Raw genomic sequence first — 21,532 nt, forward strand, 5'->3', positions numbered from 1 at the left:
CCCATTGTTATTAAAGATGTTATCACTTAAACAAAATTTCTCACATCCTCCATGCATCAATTGCATTCAGTGTCTACATTCTGACCAAATATAAAAGCAAAGAATTAGACTAACATTTTATAGGCATGTTTAATTCCCATCACTCATCAACTTCCAAACCAGACATCGGCACCCCTCCGGTAGTTTGATCCTTTCCCTTGACATAATCTACACCAAAGTCATAATCGTCATCATCATCCATAGCATCATCCCCTGAGGTTAATTTACTTTTGGCTTTTCTCCTTTTCTTATTCTCTGCTCTTTTCATCTTTGTGTTGAGCATACCTTCAACTGCATATAGTTTCTCATTTTGCCTGCTTGTAGCAGATTTTGACTTTGCTTTTTCAGTATCCTCTTCAGAAGCCATCGGTTCATCATTATCACCCTCATCAAACGTTTCTTCTTGCTTTTCATTACCTTCAGTTGATGGCAACGGTTGGGCATCATCCTGAGGTGCACAAAATATCCAACATATTTAAACAAAAAAAGAAAAGAAAAGAAAAAGAAAACAACCTAAATTCAAGCTATTTCTTCTATTAACATGCAAAACTAAGATTAACCACAAGAGTACAAAACAGAGCAATTACAAACCTCTAGCATAGTCTCATCAAACTTGAGAGGGAGGCTGGGAGGAACTTCAATGGAATGGAAATCGTTGGTTGACTTGAGACTTCCAATGAATGAAGATTCTCTGTTATAAACCTCATCAACGTTAAACTCCTTCCCAAGTTCTGTAACAATCCTCGCCTCTGAAGGTTCTTCTTGATTTCTAACCGGAGGCATGGTGTAATACGGAATTTTACCTGAAGTATGCCAAATGGATAGGAATGTATTAAACTGGTATAAAAATACTTTCCCTGAGCAATTAATTTTTCATCTTTTGGATATTATAACGAAGTTAATGGAGGGAAAACATCCCCCCAAAAATAGTATTGGCATGCATACCTTCATTCCAGTCATGCAAAATGATCCTTGCAGCAGCTTCAACATCCACGATACCACCCTTTTTTAGCTTACCCCTTACAGTGGCAACATTCTGAAGGAATTCATCTACTGATTGAAAACCTGGGATCTTGTATATTGTTACCAAGAGTCTTTCTGGACAAAGCTTGAAAATCTCATTCACTGTTTTAGACCAAAGAAGAATTACAAAATTAGGATTGCTAACTCATATTTGTCAAGACAAGTCAAGATATCGCCAATAGTTGAGATCGAACAATCTCCAAGTCAAGGATTCCAGCCTCTACAAAGCAATGTACTTGAATTTCTGTTGACATGTCGCAAACATATTTCATTAGACAATCTTAATATTGTAGGAGGATTTGATATCGGTGTAATGCCACAACTAATTCAAACTCTCACTTAACGTTGGACCTAAGTCAATTTTTTTCTCCTACGTTGTCTCTTCTCAAGAATATGAGACCTAATTTTACAACTTCACAAGAATAGCATTTCTGTTCATCACACATCATAATCATTTTATTCATCTTCTATGAAATGAATACATTGGAAAAGATATATTAGTTTCAAAATCTCTCCCATTAAGATATGGGCTGGAGAAAGTCTAGCTTGTAGTTCTTTTAAAGTATAAAAATTTGTAGCTCTCCACCACAATTATCCAATTTCAAAATTAGTCAAACATTGCAATAAAGCAGTTCTCCAATTAAGATCACATCAATAAATTACGGTTTAATCCCATGTTACTTGCAGTCAGCTATCCGAACTGAAAATTTACTGGTTGAAATACCTGGACCAGCTGGATCATCCAGCTTCTCAATTCTTTTGCAGTTTCGAAGAGCTATAGATGAATCATTCCCTTCAGATCGAAGCATAACCACACCAGGACAATCCAATAATTTACATTCTTGTCCAATTGAACCTCTTGCATTGATCTTGTCAACCCTGGAGTAGAACCAACATTGACCACGTGGCATCTTTTCAAGCTGTTAATCAGGCTACTCTTGCCAACATTAGGCAGGCCAATAACACCAACAGTGATAGACTTCTTTATCTGCAAAAACAAGTTACAATAAGAGATCAATATTTATATTAAAACTAGGGCAGACCTAATTAATCTGAACAGGTGGATAACCAGACGAGCATCAAATATAGAGGACAGAATTACACCAAACCATCAACAAAGAGAGAAAATCATATCGCAGTTCAGAAACAGCAATTACATGTACCTCATGACTTCTTGAGTAATTTTTTAGTAACTAATGAGAGTTTCCGCTCCAAGACAATCACTAGTTTGCAGAGATTGCTAGTCTTTGCTGCCTTTGAAGAAGATTTCCACCCTAAGTTTGATCTCTGCTCTTGAGTGCTGCACTTAAAGGCAACAGCCGGTAACTCTTCCCTAAGATATTTGAGCCACTTTTCAACAGCTTCTCGAGGAACAAGATCTGAAATGCAAGTTTCTTGTTAAAAAGAGTCAAGGCAGAAATACAGGGAAATATAAAGAAAAAAGTACTAGAAGCAATGCCCTGGTTTATTCATTGAGACTGCAAATCCCAACTAATAGAATGGTACTTGTGTGAAAATTTACCCTTCTATCTTTAAGACAGTGTTAGGATACCTAGAATCTCCAAAACTTGACATGGTAATTTTAGATGGAAAAATGTTGAATAGACTGGGAAGTGAAATAAAGAACTCACCAATCTTATTCAAAAGCAACACCAGGTGCTTATCAGGACCCAATTTCATCACCATCTTTTCCATATCAACACAGCGGTACCAAGGGGATCTCTCGCATCAAGAACTTCCACAATGACATCTGATGCTTCAATTACTTTAACCACTCCTTGTAGAAAGCTCTATCCGAGTTATCTGCAAATAAGACATGTCAAAAAATATGAACCATCCACCTATCATCCTCTACTTTAATATCAACTTACCTCTAACTTTTGGAATAGTAGAATCATTAATGCCCTTTATCTCTTGAATACTTTGCTCTTTTTCATCATCCTCTAGTAAACCCATCTTCCTTTTCTTTGCCTAAAGGATCATAAAAATTAAATAAACAATTGAAACATCATAGAAAAACTTAGAACAATAAACAACTCATCAGAAAAATCAATACTCACACTAAAAAAACATTATAAGCTACTGAAACAAAGGCTTGCAAAGTCAATTATTAGCTTATAGGCATGATTTTAACCATATGATCAACTACGAACCAGAGAGTACCGTAACAACTCAAAGTAAACTTCCTAACAATGCACCTCGGCATGCAACTCATTCATTCAATATACCACTATCAATGAAGATTTCAATTTAAAGCACAACCCAAACACCAAAAAAACAATAATAAAACCAATAAAGAAAGCTCCTTTTTATTAAAAAAACAAAAAACAAAAGACATTGAAGCAATACCCTCTCCTTTCGGGCAGCTTTCTTTTGTTCCAATTCCTCGAGCGCCCGAGCTCGACGAACCTCAAGAGCCTTGAGCTCTTGCTCCTTGAAAGGCCAATCATTGGGGATACCTGGGTCTTTTTCCACCTTTCGCTTACGATTCAATCCCAATTTCTTCGCTTCCTTAGCCTTTTTCTTGTGATGCTCCTTTACTTTTCTTATAACCTTGTACTTTTGCTTCAGTGAAACCCTCTTGCTCTTGCTCTCTGCAAAATCATATTGATATAATTAGAACTTTAAAACCAACACCTAAAATATGGGGAAGAAAGAAAACGGAAAATGGAGAGAATTTTGATTTGCTTACTTTTGCTCCTTTTCACCATTGTTGTTTTCTTTTCTTTTTTATGTTGAAAGCAATTTTTGTTGGCAAGTTGAAGCAGCGCCCCCTTTGAAGGTTTTTAGGGTTTGGGGAAAAGAGGATGAATGAAAAAATATTTTTCTATAATTTAATTAGGGTTTTGGAAAGTGGGCCGGTGCTGCTCGACCCGTTTCACCAATAGGAGTTAAGTTTGTCTTTTAAAAGGGGTACTTATCCATTTAGTCACCAAACTATAAATTATTTTATTTTAGTCACTAAAAGTAAAAAAGTAATTACTAAACTTATAAAGAAGATATATTTTGGTCATTCAATTGTTAAATGCCGATAAGAGGACGATGTTTTATATTAATAAAATGATTAGTATATCATTTGATTCCTCAGCTAAATGTAACAAAATGAAAATTTAAAAACTCAACTCAAAAAATCCAAACTTGAAAAAGTTTAAACTTACAAGAAATTGAATCCCAAAAAAAATCAAAGATGAGATAGCTCAAACCTAAAAGAGTTTAAGAAAGGAATAAGCCCAAAAAAAATCTAAATATGAACCTAGACATGAGCTTAATACTGAAAATAATATAATTAATTAAATATTAAAATTTTCATGTAGAATAGTATATTTACCAAATTTTATTTAACAAATAATTTTGGTTGGAGTGACATTTAGTTTAAATGAATGCTTGAGTCATTTGATTTTATCTCCCACTGTTCAACTAATTCTTGCGTTAACATTCTAATATCATTTAAATTTGCTACTTTTCCATCAACGATATGCACTTTCCAATATGGTATCCTGATGTCACATGTGAAAGTCGTAAGCACTGCGTAAATCATAATCATGAGCAACAGATTAGTCATTACTTTTAAAGGCTTTGAAGTGAGATGTCAACTCTTCATCGAATGAAGAAGTAACTTTTTCGTGTTAGCTAGAGATTAGTTTTGATTTGCCTTTTTTCCTTAATCACATCTCCTTTTGATCTCTTTAATGTTTCTCAATATTTTATCTTCAATCGATTCATTGTATTGATATTGATGTTTAATTCATAGGTTGTGATAGGTTTTGAGTTTCAAAACTCGCAATTTAGAAGTCTTGAATTTGATATTTAAAGCTATTATATATTCCAGTAGAGTGTGTTGAGTTCCAGCTTGATGTTTACAGTGAATTTTTTTTATGGTACCTTGTAGGATATGGAGACAATTAAGGTTTAACATGATGTGCTGCAATTAATCGAGCTTCAAGTAATAGAAAATATAACTCATTGTATGAGAAAGGAATTAGATCGAATCAAGGATCTTTAAATTTCACCTTTTATTGTTATTGTCAGAGCAATCGTAAGAATCTGACGAGGGGTTAGCTCGTGATATTTGAGGTTTTGGGGATTGACTTCGAAGATTCGTATTCTGGACAAAATAGGGTAACAATTCCAAATATGACATTGGAATTAGAATTGAGATTGAGATGATTGACCACCTTTTCTTCTTATTGGTCTTTATAATCCTTTATTACGTGATTTCATATACGTGATTCCAATATGCAACCTCCTATTATCATGCACGCTTGAAGAGTTATGACGTTCCTGATCTCATTGATCGATAGTTTGGTGCATGTTTGTATGCGAATGAATGGAGATTGATGATCTCCTATTAAATCATGCTTGAAGATGTATAATAAGTCTCTGATTTATTGCTGTTGGCTTTAAACTCTTTTCTTCTAGTTTAAACCCCTTAACCACCTCTAGGAATCTCTTTTCTTGTTGGGTTTTCAAAGTGCATGAACAAGATGATGTTCATGGCCCTTTGTTTTGTTAAGTAAGATGTTCCATCAAACTGAAAATTTTGCTACCGAAACATTCATAGATTTTGCAGAACTGACTACTTAGCTTTTTTTTTTCTTCCACTGAAATCCAGTTTCTCATACTTATCTTCATAGAAAATATTAGTCACTCTTGTTTTATGCCTGAAAGCCATTCCATGTTCCTTTGACCAATCCACTGGTTAGATACTAGTTTGATTGCCAGGTATGTTTACAAACCCTAGTCCTTGCATGGAATAGCATGCTTTGAACTGGGACATTAATAAGATCTTGCTTTGGTTTGTATACTATCTGTAACTTGTCATTCGAAGGTTGCACAACAAGTTATGCCTCTGTTTCTTAGTGAGTTACTCTTAGAATCTATTTGTATCCAACTCCTTTTTGTAGCTCCTGGTCATCAACATGTTTCTAAGTATTATTCCTCAAGGAATATAAGAATGCGATTATTCCATGTATAGTGATTTAGTGCGACACTATGCATGTCGGGTAACTTCGCTTTATGACAGAGATCATGAAGGCTGTTCATCTTGCCCTTGCCCTGCATTGCATGTCAACTTGCAAATGCATATATGTTGATCTGTTTCGTTTTGTGTTTATGAATATATATATCCAGATGCTATGTACAAGCTCCATGCAAACATATTCCTCAATTGGATTTGGATCACTTCAGTAGTGTTTATTTTCAGCCTTCGTCATATCTGAGCCCTGTTGGAAAAATTGAACCACTCTTTTAGAGTTTGTTCTCAGAAGAACAAACCTTAAGCCTATTTTATTTATATACATTGGCGCACATATAAACACGCACGTATACGTCTTGGGCCTTTTATGTGCCTTGTTCCTCGGGGCGATTTTCCCGATATATCATTGGTGACCGTAATATTACCGATCTAACACCGGTCAGACTATATTCCCGATCTACACCCTTAGCAGTAAAGCGCGCCCCCTGCACCGCGCTATACGTGAGCTGGCGCCACGTGGTATAGCGCGGATCAGGTACCGCGCTATACCTTTACTCCTAATAATTTTATATAGCGCAGGGCAGGTAAGCGACATACCTTTCCTGACATAATTTTATAGCACGGGCAGGTACCGCGTTTTGTATAACTTTCCTCGCTATAAATACCATTCTCCGCCGGTTAATTTCTCACATCTCTCCTCTCAACTTATAAATTAATACAACATTCCATCACGAGTCAATAATTCTGGCAATCTTCTCATATTTTATTTAGAAATTCGTACGATTTTCGTTATAAGGTAATTTTGTTATAATTTTTTTATTATTGTTTATTATTATTTGAAAAAATATTATACTAATTATTTTCAATTAATTTTTGTGTTTGTAAAATTGGAAAGCGGGAGCATACGTCGAATAGTTTTGCGGTGCAGGTAATAATATTAAATTATATTATTTAATTTATTTACGTTGATGTGTAAAAATTTTATTATGTTATTTCGTTCATATAATTTATTAAATCAGGTTTGTTTCATTTTTTTCCCATATATAGTGCCGTACTTTAAACTCAAATAATGACGCGACTTTCAGCTATTGTTTATTATGATGGTGAAATTCGAGAAGATGAAACCGGCGTTGTTTTCGTATCAAATGAGCGGTTAAAATATCATTCAAGAGAAACATAACTCTGAGGAGCTTATAACGAAGATTTCGAGGAAGATTCATGTTGGAAGTAGTAGAAGAGTGTCGTCGTTGCAGTATAGATTTCCAACATCATTGTTGCCATTACTTATACACGTTCGACTTTCGAACAATGATGATGTTGAAATGATGTTTGAAGCTCAAAGATGATGTTGAAATGATGGTTGAAGCTCAAGTAATTATTCAGACGCCGCTTTGAATGTATGCACATTTTGTTCAAGTGTGTGTGTTGTTCGGGTCAATCTTAAGCTCCCACTATGGGCTGACTGAACAAGTTTCATTTGACGCGATGGCTTCAAGCTCTAGGGGGAGGCATTCGACTGCGAACTTTTTCAATCTCAATGTCGATATGCCTTCCAGTTCAAGGGGAAGGCATGCAAGTAGTAGGTTCTTTGACCTAAATGTGGAGAACATGGAGGAACCATCATCTCCACCAGAAGAACCGCTTCGTGAGCTTAGTGCGGATGGTGCTGAGACTGGACTGTTCATTGACCCAGAATCACCGCAATTCAACTCCGATGATGATGAAGTTCCAAGAAATATGGCACAAACTGACCCTGCACACATGTATGAAGTTGATTATGGTGCAATGTACGGGCAGAATTTGCGGATATGCCTCATCTCGATGACTATGGGTATTACTCATCAATAAATAATGGTGAGTTATCTTAGGCATGGAGTTTTCAAGCAAAGAAGAAGAGATGATGGCTATCAAAAATTACAATATTCGTAATTCTGTTCAGTCCAGAGTAGACCGCTCCACGACCGAAAAATATGTATGCTACTGTGCCCAGCGCGAAAACGGATGCAATTGGATGGTTCGCGTATCGAAGAGGAAAAACAACAGATGGGAACTAACAGTATATAACGGTCCTCACACATGTTGTGTGGAGGGGTCAACCAAGATCATCCCAACTTGGACTCTGAAGTGATATGCCAAGCCATCATGCCCATGGTCAAAGCAAGCTCTCATATAGCTGTTGCAGTGTTGATTTCAGCTATACAATCGCAGTATGGGTACACTGTCTCCTATAAAAAAGCTTGGTTGGCAAAACAAAATGCCATTGCCAAACTTCATGGCGAATGGGATGCATCTTACAACGAACTTCCAGGTTGGTTTAGGCTGGTGCGAAACGTTGAATCCTGGGACAATTGTGGACTTCGAAACCTATGCATACCTAATGATTCTTCACGATCGATGCCAATTTTACCTGGTTTTTTGGAGTTACCCATAGTGCGTTAATGTTGTCAAATTCTGCAAGCCTGTGGTCCAGATCGACGAGATTTTCTTGTATGGAAAATACAATCAAGTTTTATTATTGGCAGTTGTCTAAGATGGCAATCGCAACATTTTCCAGTTGCTTTGCTCTTGTCGAAGGAGAAGATACAACTTATTGGGCTTTTTTCCTCCGAAATTTACGTGCATGTTATCACGAGGGAAAAACATCTGTGTCATTTCAGATCGCGGAGCTGGGATCAAAGCATCAATGGAGTCTCTGGGTCCAATGTGGCAACCACCCTTTGTCCAACATAGGTATTGTCTTCGACACATTGCCGCAACTACCATGGAAGGTACAAGAAGAATGATGAGCGTCAATTTTGTGCGCATGGGTAAGTGAAACTTAGCAAGTTTGTTATCTTTCGATCGTTTTAATTTTGCAAAGACAACAAGTTAGTAAGTTATATATTTTTTGATCATGTTACAAACTACTTCCTCGAACGTTTGAATCAATGTTTCAAGAGTTGCGGGCGAAGAACGAGGAAGGATATGATTACATCAGCCTCATCGATAAAGAAATATGGACGAACGATATGATGGTGGATATCGATATGGACACATGACGACCAACTTGGCAGAGGCAATCAATTAACCTTAAAGGGTGCACGTCACTTACCTGTAGCGGCTTTGGTAAAGACTACATATTTTGTTTGGGGGCGTTTTTTATGAAACTCGGGGGACAAGCTCAAACCTGGATACAAGGCGGTCATGTCTATCACCCTAGATTAGTTGCAGATCTACAGAAAAAAATTGCTGCATCAAATGGAATGTCTGTAACAAGCTTCTCTAGAAGGCATGAAATGTTTCGTGTCACAGAGTTTCCGCGACCTCTTCAAGGGATTGAAGCTGTGTCGTTAAGAGTAAATCTAAGGGACAGAACGTGCGACTACGGGTTTTTCAAGCTCTGAAGTATCCATGCTCTCATGTGATAGCACTTGCTCGCATACACGTCAAGACTATAACCATTTTGTGGATCCCGTTACCTACTATATGAAGTTTTAAGGTATACGAATTTGAGTTTCCCCCCATAGGTAATGACAAAGACCCTGATGAGGTTCAAGATTGGCTTCGATTGTACCAAATCGAGTTTTGAGGGAGCGTGGTTGTCCAAAATACAATCGAATTCATTGCGATATGAATATTAGAGAAAGATCTAGACAAAAGAAGATGTGGGCATTGTAGAAACCCAGGACACACTAGAAAAACAGTCCACTTCTGTTGTCATCAAGTAAAATTGATGAGGAAATTTTATTTTATTATCAAATAATAATTTTACTTTAATTTACATTTACTTCAAGTTAATGTCATTTGATAATCACCGATGAAGATTAAAAAAACAACACAATCATTAAATTTAACAAACTAATAACAATAAGTATTAAATGGTAAATGATAACCAAATACAATAACTGATATTAAATGATAATAAAAAAAAACGAACTGAAATACATTAAAAAATAAAATAAAGTAAGTATTAAATGAGAAATAATAAAAAAATATAATTTAACAAAATAAAGTAAATACAAATATAATAAAAAAATAAAATCTATCGATGCATGCGACGCGAATGTGTTCTTCAGGGCGGTGGCTATCGGTCTCGAGGAGGATTTCTTCGTATCACTGGTTCTGACTCCTCGCTGTCATCATCATCACCATCATCATCGTCGTCGTCGTCGTTTTACGCAGGTACATGAGGATGACGAGTACCTCCGTAGAATAAGGACCCTGGGGTGTATGCTGACTATCCCACCGGCCTGCGAAAACTGGGAAAAGTCATAAAACCCAGACATCGCTGAGTGTGAAAACTGTACAGGAGGCAGTGTCTGTGCTGCGGCCATGGGTGATGAGGCTGAACCCGCCAAATATCCAGCATATGAACCCAAGTCGGGTCTGCAAACATAGACCCATAATAGCCTCCAAGAGGGGTCATCTGTGACGGTGGCGGGGTCATAAAACCGGGTGAAAGGCGACGGCATCTAGTAATGGAAAGGCGATGACGCTCATATATGTTGTGGTGGCTGATGGGAAGGTCCTGCTGGTGCAGCTGAGGATGAACCGAAGCACCTGCTCTCCGTCCACGAGTCGGGGGACGATGGTGCTGTGTCGGTGAACGTCTCTGTCGACGTCATGGAAAGGTCTGCCTCGTGCATCCTCGGGAAGTAGAAATAGTTTCTCGTTACTGTTGAACCACTCATAATAATCCTCAGCATACATCAAGAAGTCAGTAAAAATGGGCTCTACGTGGAAGGCGCCGATGGCGATCCTCCCACAACACGACCCACTCATGATGCCTCACCAGCCAATCTGTATCTGTCTTGCCACGTCTATCTAAGCTATGCAACTCATCCATATTGCGAGGTGCTTCCGGAATTGGTTGAAAACAACCAAAACTACCGGAGCACGCGATCAATGGAGTGCCACTCGACGGTCGCATAACAGATCAGGGACCATCGCCATCCAAACATCTAATGGACCCTCAACTCAGGTGGGATCACCGCCTCACATCATCAGTAGAATATGGCACACATTCAAACTAAAACAATAATATATAATTTTTATCAAAATAATAATCTAATTATATAACTAATCTAAAATCGATTTTTAAACATTAAAATTCATACATGTGTGCCAGCCTTCTGATCGATTAGCACCCTAATCTTTTCTAAATCATCAGGTAGCTCTGATGATTTTTCCTATCAGTACCACCTATTCAAGGAAAAAAATTGTTATACGCTATATAAAATTATTAATATACAAAATCAGTTTTAATTACCTCAGAAGTAGTGGAAATACGAATGGGTTCTTCATAACGGGCATAAAAAGGGCAATCGATACCATGCCCAAGACTGCAACAGCAGGAGACATCTGCCGATAGCATTACGCTTGTAGTCAGTGACTCACACATCTCTCTGTACAACAAAGCTAAAACTGCGAGCCCCAACTGAATGATCCGGCGATACGAAAGTCGCTAAGATGTCGCAAACATGCAGTGAACTAGGTTGCGCGATTTGTCCGGCATCAGCAACCCTCCTATCAGTTGCATATGCATGCCCGTGCATACATCTTAACCTCATCCTCAGAGGCGCCTGCGCTCAACTCCCGAAAATTGGCATCTAACCAATTTAACGGTATCCTACCTCGATAAAATTTCCGGGACACGTCCTAGACCATCCCGACACAAACAGTCCAAGAACCGGAAGCTATCCGATATCACATCTCCATCCACCGAAGCCCCAGGTGCATAGAAACATCCTCAAGCGTGATCGTGCACTCTCCGCACGGAAGATGGAATGTGTGGGTCTCCGGCCTCCACGCTACTAAGGCAGAAATCAGGTCTGGCTCTATCTTACAGTGACCCTGATATCTACCTATGTAACGAATCCAGCCTCTATAAATACGGCAAGACACGATTGGGTATCACTAAATTAAGATTCCTAATAAAATGATCTAATACACGGTCATTCTCCTAAAAATAAATAATTACAAAAATTAATTCTTAATCTAATAATCATGCAATAATGAATCAGCTAATTATAATAATAATTTAAATTAAATTAAAACGTTAAAATGTACCGTATCAGCAAAGTGTCGAGATATTTAATTTAATATATAATCATGCATTAAATAAATAACTAAATATACTAATAATTTAAATTAAATTAAACGTAAAATGTTATGCAGCAAAGTGTAGAGATATAATTTCCATCCAAGCGAAGTAGAATGTTCCATTATATATCTGCAAAAGAATTATTAGTAAAATATTAAATAAAGTACAAAATAATAGTAAAAATATTATAAAATATACCTTAAAAGAGAGTATTGAGAGAAATTAGAGAATTGAGAGAATTTGGTGTGATAAAATTGATTGAGAATGGGGATATTATAGGGAGGAGGGGTCGGTAGTTAGGGGTATAGTGCGCCCTGCACCGCGCTATACCCCATGTGTCAGATATACAGGTATAGCGCGCTGTAGGGGCGCGCTATACCCACGTGGCGCCAGCTCACCGTATAGCGCGGTGCAGGGGGCGCGCTATATCCAACGTGGCGCCAAATCATCGTATAGCGCGGTGCAAGGGGCGCGCTTTACTGCTAAGGGTGTTAGAGAGAAAATAATCTGACGGTGTTAGATCGGTAATATTACCGGTCACCGGTGATATATCGGGAAAATCACCGTTCCTCCGACAATATAGGCGGTTCAAACACCTACAATTCACCAATTCACCTTGCCATTGACTGAACTGCCATAGATCTTTGCACTACATATCAGAACTTCTGGTTATAATTAAATCAAGATTTTATATTGCTGTTAACAGGTGACTTTAAAGAGCCATTGGTTGTATCAGAATCTGGAGTCAATTCTACGTAAGATGATTGGCTTTTACATCCTCTAATAAAATCACTGCTTAGCAAAGGAAAAAATAAGGATCTGCGATATAGGGTTGAATCTTTTTTGTCTTTCCCCCGTTATTACTTGCTTCCCTGTCATAAATCATTACCTTAGATTAGCACTGAAATTTGTCATATGTGAAGAAACTCTATGGCACTTAATTTCCCCAGCTGGTTAATCTTGGTGACTGAGATATGCCCCTCTTCGATGGTTTTTCGGGAGTATGCATACCCTTGCATTTGCCATGTGCCAAGGTGCTTTATCATCTCACATAGTGTGGACAGTATGAAAACTTTGCATTTAAACATGATTCGGTGGAGTGAATTCATGTTGTGGATAAAAAATATTGCCAGAAGTGATGAATGTTTGTATGTATCGATATTCAGGGGATGCAGATAGTAAGTTCATGATGATGAATGCTAACATGGGTAACTGCAGAAAAAATGGCACAAAATCTGGCTACTGCCTTGATGAAAGTATGCTCTCTTAGATGCATGAATGCTTAAATACATACCACTAAACCTGGGGAGCTGGGATGGAACAGTAACTTTCTCAATTTGATCTGTTATGATAGTTGAAGTTTGAAAACCTTGTTCCTCTCTGTAATCTGGAAAATTTGACTTTTGCATTGTTACACTAAAACCTTACTTTGTTTGCCAGGGTGCAGTGCTACTTCTCTCAATCTTTTATTCAATAAATTATGAAGCATCGATTCAGTTCTATGTTAAAAATACTTTCTTTTGTTCTGTTTATCATGTGATTCTACCAGGTGGTTACAATTCCATCCGGCTTATTAATGTTGAATTTGCCTTCCATTAGTCCTAATCACTTCTCTTGTTTTTTGCGGCTTGTAGGTGGAAACTACCCTTGGCTTTATAACCATAAATGAGACTCTTATTTAAACCGTGTAAACCTGACAAAAATATTTTTTTACTTCCAAACAGTTTCGGCGAGAGAAAATTTAGTTCATTGATCACTGCAACCGTGATACTGCTGTGCTCATCTTGTTGTTAGTATTTGTAATCACGTCAAAGTTTCTTAAGTTGAATTTTATGTGTTGAATTTTCTTAATGTGCATGAAGAAAACATGTGGGAACATAGACATGGAAAAATGATGGGCTATAATTTTTGAAAGGATTTCAAAAGAAAAAGTACATTTCAGAAGATAATCTCTGTGCCCTACCATCTTTACATGAAAATCTCTTTATTTAGTAACTTCTTATTCTACATTAATCAATTTATGTTGTCCATAGCTTTCTCCAAAGCAAAGTTTTCTTCTTTTTTCCCTTTTACTTTTAGGTAGAGTGCAACGCTTGGAAATAGAGAAGGGGCTGCAGATATTGGAACATTGCTTAATTTATGCAACCATTTCTTATTCAAGGACTTGAGGGTAGGAAAATAGTAAGGAAAATAAAAAAAATGAAAAAAAAGGTTGTTGATGATGAAGCATCACTATCCAAAACTGAAAAATATGGTGAAAACTTTTATGTGCCATCATTGTACTCATCAGATATGTAAGATATGATTAGTTATTTTCTGTGTGGACCTTTGGCCACTTGGTGATTTGTGTTTTTATTTATTATCTGGGTTGGTGAAAGGGACCTTTCATCTAATTTAAACAGGCAGCAGGCAGGTAGAACTGTTGTGATTTGTTTTTATTATGGAAGTGATTTCATTGAAGAAAAAGAAGGACCAAGTTGCCTTCATCTCACAATATGTCATTGTCCTTTCTCTTCAATTATTGTGGATTTAAATGTTTTAAGATTGTCTTTTAATTTGCATTGATGAGTTCCTTCTAAGAATTATAGAGTGCTTTCAAGAACATTCAAATTATGTTTCCAATGCAAAAAATTCTCATCTTTCTCATAGTATAAAAGAATAAACTACTAGAGAAAACTTACCGTCTCTTTAGAAAAAACCCATCAAGTGGCTTGATGATTAAAGAAAGTATCGTATCTAGAGGTCCCGAGTTCAAAATTGTGTCTGCACCGTGGGTGAGTTAAGAGTTAATTTAATTCAAAAACAAGAAAAGGGTTAAAATATCATTTAACCAAACATGGAAACTATTTTTGTCATCATGCCCAAAAAAAAATTATATGAAAAGATGAGATGGTAGGTGGAAGTCATTGTTATGGAACGTGCAAAGGGTACCTTGTTTCTTCATTGTTATGACAGGGTTCTTTCAAGGACCAAAATGTAGACCTTTTGGTTTCCCTTGGTTTCAGAAGTAATGTTTCTGTCTTGTTACTTGTCATCTTCCACAACTGCATGAGCTATACTTTTCAACCTACCATGTATTTTTATTTTAACTGCCACTGCCAGTATCATATCTATTTATTAATTATTTTTGAATTAGTTTTTGCATATACCTATTACTGAGGTCATCCTCCCAATCAGTTTACTTTATTCATAAATGTTAGAGGACAAATTTATAACATTGTTTAAAGAATTTAGTGTCTTGTTCTAATAGATCAATTGATTATTGGTTCAAGCTACATGTGTTTAATATGTCAAATCAAGGCTATTCAATTTCTTGCCATAATACACTCCAAAATGGTTTATCAACATTTATAGTGTAAACTAATTGTATAGTTTGTCAACATTTCACAGCAAAATTAAATCAGAACTCAGAAAGTATTTAAGAAATTGCAGAGATCACTTATTTTTCCTTTTAAACAAACACTACACATGGATTTAATTGGTATGAACAATGAGAGAATAACATTATTTGCCATCAATTGTAACAACCCGAATATTTACAAAATAATATTTAATTGAAATTGGACGTTAATTGTGAAAATTGGTGAAATTTAATGACTGAACTAAAATTTATGAAAAGTTATAGGCCATTTTATAAGTTGAAGGAAATTCAGGGACCAAGCCCTGAATTCCTCCAAGGAGTGTCGGCAGGCTTATAATTTAAGCGTGGTTTCTGATTGTAAATCAGAAAACACAATTGAGAATTTGCTCAATTTTCCTTCTCCTCGTACCCTTACTTTCAAGCCCGATTCCGACGCCGTTCGACGTCCAATCGTAAAATTGAAACCACCGTTGTGTTCATCATCAATCGAGGAACAAACCCTTCAAATTAATTGAAGTGAAACGCTGCCAAACGTCGGGAATTTTCAGTTAAAGCATCGTCGTTTTTTTTAGCTCTATCGCCGGGAAAACTTAAATTCACCGCCGATCGTTGTTCCGTTTACGACACCTCCTGCCCATCGTGTTCTTGTGTCGTTTCGAGTCCGCCGGTGTCAACCTTGTTCGCCGTCGACGGCGGCGCGTGAGGAGGTGGAGAAGTCAAAGATTCGGCCGAGTTGAAATACGAGCTCTCCGCCGTTCAAAAATTTGAACCGATCGTTGTAAGTATCTCGGAATCGCTCAAAATAATTTTTAGAAATTTTTCCGGGAATTTTCCGACACCGTGGCACTGTTCACGCGCCGCACGCGCCGCCGTAGGGAGAGTGAGCTGCTGGAAAACCGGTTTGACCAGTTTTGAACCGGTTTGACCGGTTCGAACGGTTTGACCGATCTGAACCGGTTGACCGGTCTGAACCGGGTTGACCCGACCCGACTGTTGACCGACCCGACCGTTGACCCGACCCGACCGTTGACCGTTGACCGTGACCGTTGACCGTGACCGTTGTTGACCCGACCCGACCGTTGACCGTTGACCGTGACCGTTGACCGTGACCGTTGACCGTTGACTTTCTTTGACTAAAACTTAAAATGGCTTTGACCGACCTTAAACGACCGTAAATCTTTTCCGAGTATACCTATCCTGATAGTTTTCGACGTGCCAAATCCATTTCCGCAGTCCGTTTCGCCAAATCGACGGTCAAAGTAGTTGACTTTGACTTTGACCAAGAATCTGAATTTCCGAAAAGTCATACTTTATATTTTTCGACATCCTGATTCCGTTTCCGCAATCCTTTTGGCCAAATTCAGACTCGAAATACCCCAAATTGATAGTCAAACTCGAAAAATGCTTATATACTTAAGAAGACTAGCTTTGAACAATTAAATAGGATTTGGGACTGATAGATTATTATTGTTTGAAGGTACAAGAGACTCTCCGGATCGTTCGACAGCTCGACCCAACTCTTCTAGATCAGTTAAACCACGTGTGTCAGTATTCACCCGTTCGAAAATTGTAGCAGAGCGTGGTGAAACCAGCAATCAGTAAATTTGCTATTTGAACCTATTGTCGAGGTGTGTTCCCTACTTATTATTGAACTGTTTTATTGGTTTTAATATGTGGTACACCGAATTCATTGGCTATTGTTTTATGGATGCACCAATTTAATGTGACAATTTATGGAATATGGCTGCTATCTAATTTTGTTTTGAAATGGTATATGATTACCATGTTTTTGGATTTATGGAATTTATGTCACGGTGCAATTGAATTTTGGAATTGAAATACGATGGAATAGCTCTGATCAAGCTAACTGGGCCTAATGTGACTCTTGAGGGCCCCAAGATGTTTCATTAGGTCGGCTTTCCTTTGCTGTGTGCTTAGGGTAAGCTATATGGACTTATTGACTTGGGCTTAAGGATACAAGCTTCATAGCCTATCCTTAAGTCGGCTTTCTTTTTGCTATGTGCATAAAGTAAGCTATATGGAAAATACTTTGGGAACTACTGATGGTGTACCAGAAAAGGGTTTAAACTATGATTTTCAAAAAGTTAAACTCTTTTACGAATTTGTGAGATTACTGGACTATGATTTGTACCTATTGTGATTTTATGGAAATATTGGGACACACTGAGCCTAGCTCACCTTTGAAAATGTTTTCCCCTTTCAGATACTGTGGTTAGATACCTTGGTTCGAGCACTTGGAGGATCAACATATCTCTGAAGTAAATCAAATTGTAATGTTTTTATCTGGCAAGTTGACTTTATTTTGGTGACATGGACCTTATTTTAAAATATCGGATTTTATAATGATAACTCTTTTGCTAATACTGCCGGTTTATTGTGATATTGAATTTGAAGACAAGTTTTAAATTAAATTATTATTTATTGGTACTATATTACGAGTTAGATTTTGATAGTATAATTGTTTATAATTTCATGTTATTTATAATGTGATTTATATTGATGGAATAACGGTTTTGAAAAATGTTTTAATAATCATAATGTGATCCACTAGACTTAGTCGGAAACGCATAGGCGGGTCTAGGGGGTTACATTTATTGGTATCAGAGCTTTTGGTTTTTAAACCTCGGACTGTGTATGAGTCCAATTGAAAATACGATTTTGAAATATTTACAAAACGAGTTACTAAGGTCATGTCACAAAGTTATTAAATTTTTAACTGTGTTCGAGACTCCAAGTGCTTATCTCACCCTAAGTTTTATCTTCTGTAGCAAACTTGAGATCCACAAAAAATGAGTGCTAGACGTGGTCGTCGAACTAGCCGTGGACGAGGTCGAGTGGCTAGATTTGCAGATCGATCGATGAGATACGAGTAGATCCCCCACCTCCGATAGGTGATCCTGCTCCTACGACCCAACGAATCTGCCTCCTACCGATGGTATTGGCATGACTACACCGATCATAGGAGCGACCGATATTGAGCCAGAATCTACCGGAGTTGCTTTGGATGAGACTTTTGGTAGACAGTTTCTGCAGTGATACAGGGAGCAGTCAGAGCTGCTGGTGTTGTATCTGAGGTTCCTATTTCGCAAGCTCTAATTGCTAATGGGGTCAGGACTTTTGGAGGACAGCTTGGAGGAATTCCTACTGAAGCAGAAGATTGGCTACAGGATACAAAAAGACGCATGGATCAGTTGGGTTTGGACTCAACTAAGAGATATTTGGGGGCAGTAGCGATGTTAGATGGCAATGCCCACACATGGTGGGAGTCAGTGACCGGTAGTGTTCCTACCGATCGTTGACATGGGATTTCTTCAAGGAGCGTTTTCGGAGCCGATTCTTGGGTGAGCGCTACTTAGTCCAGAGACGACAGCAGTTTCAGGACTTGGTTCAGGGTGACATGACTGTTTCAGAGTATGAGATAGAGTTCTTGAAATTGTTAAAGTATGGAATCAGTATGGTGCCTACCGAGAGAGATCGATGCCGTAAATTTGCCCTCGGACTCAGATACGAGCTACGTAGGCAGGTGGTAGCCCTTCAAGATGAGATTTTTGATGTGCTGGTAAGCAGAGCCAAGGATGCTGAGGAGATGGAGGCGTTAGCTTCTGGTAGAGAGCGTGTTGATCAGGAGCGATCTAGGAAATCTTTTGGCCCTACTGAATCGTCCGCACAGTTGGTAAGAGGACTCGTACTTCAGCCCCTCAGAGGAGCAATACACGCTTCAGGCCTACAACTCATCACCTTCAGCTGTTAGTAGAGGTGGTTTTCGGTTCCGATTCTAGTGTCTTAGTGTGACTTTTGTGGGAAACGACACAGAGGAGAGTGTTATAGGAAGACCGGAGCATGTTTTCATTGTGGATCTAGTGGACATTTTCGGAAGGATTGTCCTCAGCTAGCTTCGTCTGAGCGGACCGCTACCCAGACTCCTGTGCGTTCTCAGACAACAGTACAGACTCCAAATAGAGATCGTAGCCAAGTAAAGGCTCGTGGTTCAGCGTCCAGGACAGACAGTAGAGCCCGACCTCAGCAAAATAGAGGGCCAACAGTTTCTGAGGCTAGACAACCAGCCTTGGTTTATGCCACTAGACATCGTGATGACAGAGATGAGCCTGAGGTTATTGCAGGTACATTTACTATTTATTCCATTCCATACTTTGCACTATTGGACAATGGCTCCACCCACTCTTATGTATCGAGCTCAGTATCTCGAAACCTTCAGATTCTGATCGAGAACACTAAAAATACTGTTACAGTTACAAGTCCAGTAGGACAAGCGGTATTAGTGAATAAGGTATTTCGGCGTTGTCCTTTGGAGGTGCAGGGAGAAATTGTTCTCGCTGATCTTATGGAGCTTCCTCTAGAGGAGTTTGATTTAATTCTTGGGATGGATTGGTTGAATAAACACAAGGTAAATCTGGATTACGAGTACAAGCGAGCTACCCTGAAGACTTCAGATGGTCGGACTGTTGTGTTAATTGGTGAACGGCGTGGCTATCTCTCCAATATAGTTTCAGCGATGGAAATTGATCGTATGATCCGAAAGGGATATGAGACGTTCATTGCATGTATTTTGAACACTAAAGGTGCATTGTCCACAATCGAGGAGATTCGTACAGTTAGCGAGTTTCCTGATGTTTTTCCTAAGGAGTTGCATGGGTTACCTCCTGATAGAGAGGTAGAGTTCGAGATTGAGACTTATCCGGGATCTTCACCTATTTCTATGGCACCTTATCGCATGGCTCCAAAGGAACTTAAGGAGTTGAAGGTCCAATTGCAAGAATTATTCGATCGAGGATTTATCCGACATAGTACTTCACCATGGGGAGCTCCAGTTTTGTTCGTGAAAAAGAAGGATGGGTCTTTAAGGCTATGCATTGATTATCGGAAGTTGAACAAGATGACGGTCAAGAATAAATACCACTACCTAGGATTGATGACTTATTTGATCAACTGCAAGGAGCTATTGTATTCTCTAAGATTGATCTTCGTTCGGGGTATTATCAATTGAAAGTTAAAGGATCTGATGTTGCAAAAACGGCCATTCGCACTAGATATGGTCATTATGAATTTTTAGTGATGCCTTTTGGTTTGACGAACGCTCCTGCAGCTTTCATGGATTTGATGAATCGGGTGTTCCGACCATATTTGGATCAATTTGTGGTGGTCTTCATTGACGATATTCTGATCTATTCTCGTACTGAGGCAGAGCATGACGAGCATTTGAAAATCGTTCTACGGACTTTGAGAGAGCATCGTCTATATGCCAAACTAAGCAAGTGTGAGTTTTGACTTCAAGAAGTGTCGTTTTTGGGGCATATTATTTCTGCGCGAGGTGTTCAGGTCGATCCCAGCAAGATAGAGGCTATTATAAATTGGAAACGACCCAAGAACATCTCTGAGATCCGCAGTTTCTTGGGCTTGGCTGGTTATTATCGACGTTTTGTTGAGGGCTTCTCGATCATTGCTTCTCCTTTGACAAAGTTGTTAAGGAAGAATGTGCCATTTGATTGGGGCGAGGCACAACAGGAGAGCTTTGAGAAATTAAAGGTGGTTTTGACTCAAGCACCGGTGTTGATTCAACCACAGTCCGAGAAGGATTTTACAGTGTATAGTGATGCTTCACATTCAGGACTTGGTTGTGTTTTAATGCAGGAAAGTAAGGTGGTGGCTTATGCATCCCGTCAGCTGCGACCGCATGAGTGTAATTATCCTACTCACGATTTGGAGTTAGCAGCAGTGATTTTGCCTTGAAGATTTGGAGACACTATCTTTATGGAGAAAAGTGTTATATTTTCACGGATCATAAGAGCTTAAAGTATCTCCTGACCCAGAAGGAGCTTAATTTGAGACAACGGCGCTGGCTAGAGCTTCTGAAGGATTATGATTGTGTGATTGATTATCACCCTGGTAAAGCTAACATTGTAGCGGATGCTTTGAGTCGAAAGACGATATCGGAGTTGAGATCTTTAATGGCCAGGATGAATTTATATGACGATGGCACTTTATTAGCAGAATTGCAAGTTAAGCCGACCTT

General features: G+C 38.3%; 1 pseudogene; it reads right to left on the reverse strand.

Annotated features, from left to right (window-relative positions):
* Positions 1-22: 22 nt before the first annotated feature.
* Positions 23-3,854, reverse strand: LOC120186399 (annotated as a pseudogene).
* Between the last annotated feature and the right edge of the window lie 17,678 nt (positions 3,855-21,532).

This window comes from Hibiscus syriacus, unplaced genomic scaffold (assembly GCF_006381635.1).
Source record: "Hibiscus syriacus cultivar Baekdansim isolate YM2019G1 unplaced genomic scaffold, ASM638163v2 tig00113338_pilon, whole genome shotgun sequence".
In the NCBI taxonomy this organism is placed as follows: Eukaryota; Viridiplantae; Streptophyta; class Magnoliopsida; order Malvales; family Malvaceae; genus Hibiscus; species Hibiscus syriacus.